Source organism: Vigna radiata, chromosome 10 (genome assembly GCF_000741045.1).
Source record: "Vigna radiata var. radiata cultivar VC1973A chromosome 10, Vradiata_ver6, whole genome shotgun sequence".
Taxonomy (NCBI): Eukaryota; Viridiplantae; Streptophyta; class Magnoliopsida; order Fabales; family Fabaceae; genus Vigna; species Vigna radiata.
This window is the reverse complement of record NC_028360.1, coordinates 4,542,666-4,551,051: the sequence shown is the minus strand read 5'-3', so window position 1 is coordinate 4,551,051 and position 8,386 is coordinate 4,542,666.

Genomic DNA, 8,386 nt, shown 5'->3' with positions numbered 1-8,386 from the left:
ATGGCATAAAAATTTGTACATGTGGGTAAAATCCGCTACGAGTATTTAGCACCCACGGATAAGTCGGGTTCAGGTATCACACTATCCGTACCCGCAAGTATCTACTACCCGTTTGGAAAATGAAATTACAATTTTACCTTGCTAAGTTTTCTTACTGTTCACTCTATGTTTGTATTCTCTCTACCTCTACCGTCAAGTTCTTCAAAAAGAAATCACAAACCTTAACTTGTTTGCAACTTTTTAGTTTTTTATTTTAGCCAAGTAATCCTGTTGAGATTGTTGACAACACAATTTCTATATCAATCTAGTTTTTTATGATGACAACACATTGCATAATAACATGTATATGTTGTTTGCTGCTATTACATGTTCTTATGCAAATTAACTGGTATATCTGTTGAACATGTTTATGTACTATGTTACATGTTTCTATGTTGATTGATTGATATATATGTGGAACATGTTCATATGTTTTACATGCTTTATGTGTTATGTGCGATGCATCATTTCATATGTTTACTGCACATGTTTTAAAGCTGAAAACCACAAGCACTCTTATGAACTTTTAATTGTGTGACAAAGTTCTAGTACAGTCGATTACATTGTGAATGGATTCCACTATGCTAAAATCTTTGTGCAGATTTTGAGAATCGGTGCTCTGTGTTTTTTTTAGAAGAAAAGAATTTCAAAATGTTTTACATGGTTGATGTCAACTATGTGTTTTACATATTCGACTGTATCTGTTATCTGATTTGGAATTCTGTCATGCTCTTGCACATTAACGACTATATTTTAAAAGTTAGTTGAGCATGGATGACTTGGTCAACTATATTAAATGTGTTCTGTTATTTGTTGACCGTGAGCTACTAAGTTGATTGAACTGTTATAACTGTCATAATACAGTCGATTGAATTAGTAGCACATTCGACTGAGAATCTGACTATATAACAAAAATCTATAAATGGACTGAACATAGGTTTGTTCAATGACTTTTGATGAACTGATAATTTTCATTTTTGTTTCAGATTTCTCTTAGCTCCAAGAATTCTCCAAGAAGACGATGGTGATCTTTCTTGAACGAGATTCATAGAGGAGGCTTTCTACGCTTACACTTGCTGATCATTATCTGCACAAGAAAGTTGCTTCTGTTTGATCTTGTTGAAGGCTTGGCATCCTGTGAAGACTACTGAATTGTATTCAAGGCTTGGCATCCTCTGAAGACTGCTGGAATTGTACCTGTTGTGATACAGGGGGATAGTTCACTTTGAGGATTGTTCAAAGTGGTGTTGCAGATTGCAGAAGAGGGGATTTTTACTGCAATTCTGGTTTTGCTCTGCAACTATATTTTGGTTTTGGGTTAGAGAGGAGATTAATATTTTTGACGCGAAGGTCTTTTATAAGTTCCTTGTTGTAAAAATCGCAACCATTATAGTGCATTTGTTTCCGGGTGGAAGGACACTAGATGTAGGTATTGTTGGCCAAACTAATATAAAAACCTGTGTTTGATTTTATCTATCCCTTATCTTTTACGTTTTTTCCGCTGCATACAGTTTCTGATTGCTTGCATTTCAAGAAAGTTTAAAAAGCTTTATACTTTGTTTTCAAGATTACGAAAAGAACATATTTTTGAAACATCACCAATTCACCCCCCTCTCGGTGTAAAAAGAAGCTTACCTATTTTCCAACAAATCCAAGTATCGACAAAAGGATTTGATATGCTTTCTTGTTACCTTTACGATTTATTCTTTTTATTATGTTTAATTTTGAGAGATCTGTTTTCTTTTTCTTCCTTGTTTTGCTTCTTGAATGTTGTTTCAGTGGGTGGGGGTGGGTTTTGATGGATAATGTTTAGGGGTTTAGGTTACTTCTCGAATGGAGATCAACGTTTGCCCTCTGAAATCCTGAATGTTCACCTTTCTCTAAAAAATGAAATCCAAAAACAAAATTAACCATTTTCCCATTACGACTAAGAGGAAAGAAAAACCGAACAAACCTTGCAGATGATAAGATTGCCTTCATTATCGTACTCCTTGTGCTTGGAAACTCCTTGTTCTTCTTCAACTTCTCCCTCATCTTTTTCTTCCTGTTGTTCTTCTATTTCTTGTTGCTTAGCCCCCACAACCTGTTTCACAAAGGCTTTGAATTGGAGCTGAGACAGGTTGAGACCGAGCTCCTCGGAGGCCTGTTTTCAAATCTTAGACTTCGTAACCTCGTCCATGTTCGAGTTCTGCAAAATCCTGTGAATTGTTTCCTCAATTCGCTGATTTTGTCAGTATCGTCCATTTTGCAGTCTTGTTGATTTCTGAGACACAAGTATTCTTATAGATTAATTTCAGAGAGAAATTGAAACGAGTTCAGTTCTAGCCTGTGGACCAGATTATTATACATTCCACTTCACTTATATAAACCAGTCGGTGTCACACCAACCTATATACTTCACTAATTTTATACTATCTTCTAATATGTTTTATGCACAAATCATATTTATAACTATAATGCTACTTAAATCACTTTCAAACCATATATTTCAAAATTTCTGGTTTATTGGATACTAGGAAATTACAATACAAATAAGTTTCAAATTAGGAGCAGTGTTAAGGAACAAACCTGAACAAAATCAATTCCACATCCTCTTCCTTTTTGGTATTACAATACAAATAGGTTTCAAATTAGTGCACCTACTAATACTTCCTACCTCTATCGGATTTCAGCTTCCATGGCAGGCACAACAGAACTTGTACGCCTCCTCTAATACCTACTTACAAATTATCTTTCATTTATTCCTTCTAAATCTTCTTTATGATATAGCAAAGCCCAAAATTCATTTTCTCCTATAGAAGATGGCTAATAAGGACAATTTATAGAACCTAATGTAGGAGATTCAAATCAAAATGATGTTCTTGTAGATTTAAATCAAACTGAAAGTTCAACTACTACTGTTAACTCAAGAAGATTATTGTGAGATGCTTGGAATCACTTTAAGAGACAAAAGGTAGATGGGAAATGGATAATGATTGCAATTATTGTTCCAAAAGTCTTCTAGGTGAGGCAAAGCAAGGTATGTCACATTTGAGAAACCATTTCAAGAATTGCAAGCTTCGAACAACACGGGACATTTGACAATCATTTTTAAAAACTCATAAAGAAGGTAGTGAAACCATAGTTGTTAGCAATTATGTGTTTAATCAACAATAGAGATGAACTTTGTAAGATGATAATTCTACATGAGTATCCAATGTCAATGGTTGATCACATAGGCTTTAAAGAATTTTGTGTTGCTGTACAACCTCTATTTAAAGTGGTTTCTCAAAACACCTCAAAAAAGGATATTATGAAGGATTACAATGCCGAAAAAGAGAAATTGAAATTATTGTTGTCAAGGATTAAAAGTCGAGTTGCAATTACAACTAAAATGTGGATTGCTAGTAATCAAAATAAAGGCTACATGACTATAACAACTCATTTATTGATGATTTATGGAGGCTACAAAGTCAACTTGTGAGGTAATAACAATATATTATACTCTATTTTAAGTGTAATTTTTACATTAAGATTGTTCTTCTTCACTAAATTAACCATTGACATTGGATACTCATGTAGAATTATCATTTTATGGAGTGCATCTCTAGCTATCTGTTGATTAAACACATAATTGCCAACAATTACGGTTTCACCACCTTCTTTATGAGTTTTTAAAAATGATTGCCTGATGTCCTGTGTTTTTCGAAGCTTGCAACTCTTGAAATGGTTTCTCAAATGTGACATACCTTGCTTTGCCTCACCTAGAAGACTTTTGGAACAATAATTGCACATTGCTCTCCATTTCCCATCTATCTTTTGTCTTTTAAAGTGATTCCAAACATCTGAAAATTTTCTTGAGTTAACCATAGGAGTTGAACTTTCAGTTTGATTTGAATCTACAGGAACATCATTTTGATTTGAATCTCCTACATTAGATTCTATAAATTGTCCTTGTTAGCCATCTTCTATAGGAGAAAATGTATTTTGGGCTTTGTTATATCATAAAGAAGATTTAGAAGGAATAAATGAAAGATAATTTGCAAGTAGGTATTAGAGGAGGCGTACAAGTTCTGGTGTGCCTGCCATGGAAGCTGAAATTCGATAGAGGTAGGAAGTATTAGTAGGTGTGTTAATTTGAAACCTATTTGTATTGTAATACCAAAAAGGAAAAGGATGAGCAACTAATCTTGTTTAGGTTCGTTCCTTAACACTGCTCCTATTTTGAAACCTATTTGTATTGTAATTTCCTAGTATCCAATAAACCAAAAAATTTGAAATATATGGTTTGAAAGTGTTTTAAGTAGCATTATAGTTATAAATATGATTTTTGCACAAAACATATTAGAAGATAGTATAAAATTAGTGAAGTATATAGGTTGGTGTGACATCGATAGGTTTATATAAGTGAAGTGGAATGTATAATAATCTGGTCCACAGGCTATAACCAAACTCTTTTTAGTTTCTCTCCAAAACCAATCTATAAGAATACTTGTGTCTGAGAAATCAACAAGAGCGCAAAATGGACAATACTGACAAAAGACAACAAATCGAGGAAACCGTTCACAAGATTTTGCAAGACTTGAACATGGACTCTATCTTAACCCCAATTCAAAGCCTTTGTGAAACAGGTCGTGGGGGCTTTTCTACAAGAAAAGCAGCAAGAAATAGAAAAACAGTAGAAACAACAAGAAAATGACGAAGGAGAAGTTGAAGAAGAAAAAGGAGTTTCCAAGGGCAAGGAGTACGATAATGAAGGCAATCTCATCGTATTCAAGTTTTGTTCGGTTTTTCTTTCCTCTGAACCGCAATGGGAAAAAGGGTTAATTTTGATTTTGGATTTCAACTTTTAGAGAAGAGAAAGGTGAGCATTTAGTATTTCAGAGGGCAAACGTTGATGTCCATTTGAAAAGTAACCTAAACTCCCAAACATTGTCCATCAAAACCCACACCTACCCACTGAAAAACCATTCAAGAAGCAAAACAAGCAAGAAAAAGGAAGAAAAAGAAAACAGATCCCTCAAAATTTCACATCATAAAAAGAAAAAATTGAAAAGGTAACAAGAAAGCATACCTCAAATCCTTTTGCTGATACCTGGATTAGTTGGCTAAAATCAAAAACTAAAAAGTTGTAAACAAGTTAGGGTTTGTTATTTCTTTTTGAAGAACTTGACAACAAATGCAAAGAGAATATGAACATAGAGTGAAAGTAACAAACCAATTTTAAATAAGAAAACTTAGCAGGATAAAATTGTAACTTCATTTCTCAAACAGGTAATGGGTTCTTACGAGTATGGATAGTGTGATACCCGAACCCGATCAGTTAACAAGCAAATATTAAAATACCTGTTATCTACAGATATCTCTTACCCACGAGTACTAAATACCCATAACGGATTTTACCTGCGGACACTCGCAAATACGGATTTTTTTGCCATCCCTAAGCAATATAAAACAACCACTATTTTTAGCAATTTCCAAGATGCTACGCAAAATCTAATATGCGGGAAAGACAAAGAGTGAGGTGAATGCAGGCTCTGAAATGAATGCAGGTCTATTGGATGCAAAGATATGTGCACGTGTAGTTTCATGATAATTCTCTAAATGAAGCAAGATGTTAAAACACAAACTAATTTAGATGCAAAATTCATATTTACACGTGCAACACGTAAGATAACCTGGAATGATGGTAATGAATGGCCTAATGCAAAGAAAACAACAAAAATAACCTAAATGTTAACAGTGTATCCTAATATGCTTAAAAACAAAAAGTGCATAATTGTTATTCTAATGAAAGCACTGAAAAAAATAATGTTTGCCACTATATGCAATATAATATGGACCTATCAATTCCGAATGATACAGCAAAAATGCATGTTTCATAGACTTTCAAATGGGTATCCAAGATTGAATCTGAAACTAGCTAAGAAGCCAAGATAAAATTGCAGTAAAAGGAAAAGGAAAAAAAAAAAAAAAGGCATTGCTAAAATAAACTCTAAGACAGCAATTAATCAACAACATATGAATCAAAATCTACTCCTAAATGATGTATTAAACAATGTTATGCTTCAAGAAGACCTCTTGGTGAATAAATCTCACTCTGGGTATTTGGATTCCGTAACAAAACCACTAAAGTGCATAACCTCGTAATTCAATTTGCTAAAACAAGTAAGGAAACATTAAAACTATGAACTGGAATTGTAAAATCTGTTATAAAAGGGATGCAGGAAAGAAATTTACAGAACTGAAATTTAAAGACAAAAAGGAAAAGAAATGGTACATGGAAGAATTAAACGAGATAAAGGCATAAATCTAAAGTAAATGAATCATAAAGGTACATGAAAATTCAAGGAACCGAAATACAGAAGTTGTGTTGATAAACGTAGCATTGAACATGGAATCCAGATTACATGAAGAGAAACAATTCATTGAGTTTCAAGAAATTATAGCCCAAGAAATCACTCGAGAGTTCTCGCACAGCAGCAAATACCCTTCTCCACAGGTTACTTTGCACTGAGTGGAGCAAGACTACTCTGCAATTCATGGTTGAACCCTCCACAAAGTAAAAGACTCTTCTAAACACCTATGCTAAGTCTATGAGAAGAAGAATACACACACGATGCTATCAAAAACAAAGAAAAAGATCCTACTACACTACTCTCCAGATTACAGATTCTGACTACCTACCCATTACTTTCTACTCCACAGATTACTCTAGATTACACACCTATTTACAGAACCAGAAACGGGAAAAAGAGAGAAAAGGGAAGAACCCGAGCCATGTTGATGCATAAAACAGAAACCCCGAACTATGCTTTATCACGAGAAGCCAAGACCCTACATCGAACCAACTTCATTTCTTCAATCGGTCTTTGTTCGTGCCCACTGGTCAGCCCCTTTGTAGGCATCTTCATCTTCAGCCCATCCTCACTCTAGTTCAAGAGCTCCAAAGGGCTCTTCTGGCTTCTCAAAGGGCACGAACCCTAGCTCAGATTTGGGGAAGAATTTTGAATGCTCTCTTTCTCGCGCTTTCATTCAGCGTTTTGCCAAAAACGGTGTGTTTCATTTAGGGCAACACAACCCTCAATTTTGACTAAATCAGCCCCTTTGACCAAGGGCTCATCTACAAAAAGAGAAAGATGGAGAGGGGTTAAAAGGAAAATATGAAAATTAGAGACCTATTTAAGAAAAAAGAAAAGATTTGCAATATTTTTTTTATTTTTTTAGAAAAGCAAGAACCAAAATTTAAAAATAAAACATATTTATCCTAAAAAACAGTCAATTACTATATGTTTACAAGAAAAACTTATTTAACATCCTAATCACAAACTAATCTAATTCTAATTACTTAAAAGCTAAAATGGTTTAAAAAGAGATTTTTACAAAGGAAAAAGATAGAAAAAAAAGGAGTTATTAATGCCACCTGGAGGGCCACGTGTGAAGAAAGAAATGTAACGTAACGTCACAAACTTGGAGTGTCACAATTTATTAAAAAATCAAATTTTTAAAAACTTTCTTATAATGCGGAAACATATTTTTTAAAAACCTCAATATTTAACTTGCAAAAAAAAAATTAAATTGCATTCATTCTAAAAGCAAGATTCAAATTACATTGTTCAAATATAATTTAAATAACCAATGAATAAGCAAAACATCATTACCCCCACATAAGGAAGGTTCAATACTTGAACACCACTCCCTTAGCACACAAGGCCAAAGAGAGTCATTATCCTATATCACATAGTAGATAGTCTCAAAATTTACTAAGTAAAGCAAGTAGACATGTCCTTCACTCTCATTCTCATTGATCAATCACACGTTTTGGTACAACCTAACACTCACCAATACATACCTTCAACCCTTTTTACAATCACACATACTACCATGGCAAAACCCAACACTTTCTAACATTATGAAATAGGAAGAAAATTAGGAGAAATCTCCTTTGTGTTGAATATACACATAGGGTCCTTTATTTATAATAGAAGAAATATGGGCTAAGCCCAAAATACAAATAAGAAATATAAACAACAGAACTAAAGATAAGAGATAAATATAAACTAAATATAATATCTTTAACATTCCCCCTCAAGCTAGAGCATACAAATCATATGTTCCAAGCTTGTTAGAGAGATAGTCAATTCTAGGTCCTCGCAAAGACTTAGTGAATATGTCTGCCAACTGGTTGCTTGAGTTAACGAACTTAGTCTTGATATCTCCGGATATGATTTTTTCTCTAATAAAATGACAATCAATTTCAATGTGCTTGGTTCTCTCATGGAAGACAGGGTTAGCGCTAATATGAAGAGCAGCTTGATTATCACATATAAGTGTCATGTGAGTGATATCTCCAAATTTCAATTCACTA